A 2,222-nucleotide genomic window follows, 5' to 3' on the forward strand; every position below is an offset into this window, starting at 1 on the left:
CCCGCCTGAGGGTCTTCGCAGGGTCTGAGTGGGCGCCATTGCCGGAGCCGGAAGCCCACCTGAGGGTCTTCAGAGGACCTGAGTGGGCGCGACAGCTGGTGCCGGAAGCCGCCTGAGGCTCTTCACAGCACCTGAGTGGGCGCCACTGCCGGAGCCAGAATCCTGCCTGAGGGTCTTCACAGGGTCTGAGGGGAAAGGAGGGCTAAGGGTGGGCGTGTGGAAGGTTTTGGGGTCTGGCTTAAGGTGAGTCTTTAGCAGGCGTGATTAGGATTGGACACGTTGGGGACGGAATTGGTTCAGGATTGACGGATTTATGAAGGGTTTGGAGTGAGTCTGGAGACTGAGCCCAGCTGAGCTCTCCACTCACAGGTCCTAGGCGACGACGCTCAGAAGTTCCCAAAACAAGCCACTCACAACCTCATCTTCCTGGGTAAGTTTCCTCGTATGTTCCACAGCTCAATGGTCTACTATTGTTTTATGTTTTCTTTTGTTGTCTTGTGTTTTTTTTTTGAGACGGAGTCTCACTCTGTCGCCCGGGCTGGAGTGCTGTGGCCGGATCTCAGCTCACCGCAAGCTCCGCCTCCCGGGTTCCCGCCATTCTCCTGCCTCAGCCTCCCGAGTAGCTGGGACTGCAGGCGCCGCCACCTCGCCCGGCTAGTTTTTTTTTTTGTTTTTTTTTTTTTGTATTTTAGTAGAGACAGGGTTTCAACGTGTTAGCGAGGATGGTCTCGATCTCCTGACCTCGTGATCCGCTCGCCTCGGTCTCCCAAAGTGCTGGGATTACAGGCGTGAGCCCCCGCGCCCGGCCTGTTGTTTTGTTTTGTTTTGTTTTTGAGACAGCCTCTCGCTCTGCTGCCCAGGCTGGAGTGCAGTGGGGCAACTGGGGTTCACTGCAGCCTCGACCTCCTGGGAGGATTCAAGGGATCCTCCCAGCCTCCGCCTCCCAGAGCGCTGGGATTATACGCGCGAGTCACTGCACCCGGCTCCATCTTTTTTTTCCCCCCCAAAATTGGCTGTCAAGAACAAGGATAATTGAGAAAAAAAAAAAAAAGGAAAATTTACCATCTTAACCATTTTCAGTTGTACAGTTCAGTGGCATTGAGAAAGTGGAAAAACTCACACCGTGTTCCCTCTGCTCTCACTGCACAGCAATAATCAGCACAGAGAACTTTTGTTTCTCCGCACACCCAGCAAGCAGCCGGCTCCGTGTTCCCGCACACGGAGCAGGCAGTGGGCTGTTTCTCCCTCTCACCGAGCGAGCCAGCCGTCAGCTTTGCACACACACCGGCTGGGTGTTCTCCCTTTCAGTTCGCTTCCGATGCTGTCTACCTGCAGTCAGTTCGCTTCTGAGGCTGTCTGCCTGCAGTTAGCCCCAGATCCACAGGCTGGGGGCTCAGTCCCACAAGACTGCCCCACACTTCCCACCAGTTGTGAGTCCAGGCCTCTGGAAGGTGTCACCAAATGGCATTAAATTGGGGTTCCCACCACCGCCCTCTTTGGGTTTGATTAATTTGCTAGAGAGGCTCACGAAACTCAGGGAAACACGTTTACCAATTTATCACAAAGAATATTTAAAAGCAGAGAAAGACAGCCAGATGAAGAAACGCACAAGGTGGCGTGTGGAAGGGCTCCTAAGAGCAGGAGCTTCCGTCCCTGTGGAGTTGGGGTGCTCCACCCTCCCGGCACGCAGAGGAGTTCCTGTTCACCTTCCTGTTGGCCCCCATGTGTTCAGTTATCCGAAAGCTCCCCAAACCCTGTCCTCCCGGGCCTTTTATGGAGACTTCATTGGATAGGCATGATTGACAGCCGGGTACAAATGGGACTGGACCAAAAGGGTGTGATCTAAACCCAGCAGGGCCTGTCTGTGCAGATTCTTCCTGGCCTCTCTGTGCAGCATTCCTTCCCCCAGGGTGTGGGGCAGGGCCCCTTCTGAATTGGGGGTCTTGTGGCCCACAGTCAGACAAGGTAGGTCAGAGAATTTATTTATGGCCAGCTCCAAGACAGGCAAAGGGAGGTTGGAGTCCAATTTTTAGTTTTTTGTTTGTTTGTTTTTCCTTTTTGAGACAGAGTCTTGCTCTGTTGCCCAGGCTAGAGTGCAGTGACGTGATCTTGGCTCACTGCAACCTGCGCCTCCTGGGTTCAAGCGATTCTCCTGCCTCAGCCTCTCAAGTAGCTGGGATTACAGGCATGAGCCACTGTGCCCTGCTAATTTTTTTGTATTT

Source organism: Colobus angolensis, unplaced genomic scaffold (assembly GCF_000951035.1).
Source record: "Colobus angolensis palliatus isolate OR3802 unplaced genomic scaffold, Cang.pa_1.0 Scaffold84, whole genome shotgun sequence".
Lineage (NCBI taxonomy): Eukaryota > Metazoa > Chordata > Mammalia > Primates > Cercopithecidae > Colobus > Colobus angolensis.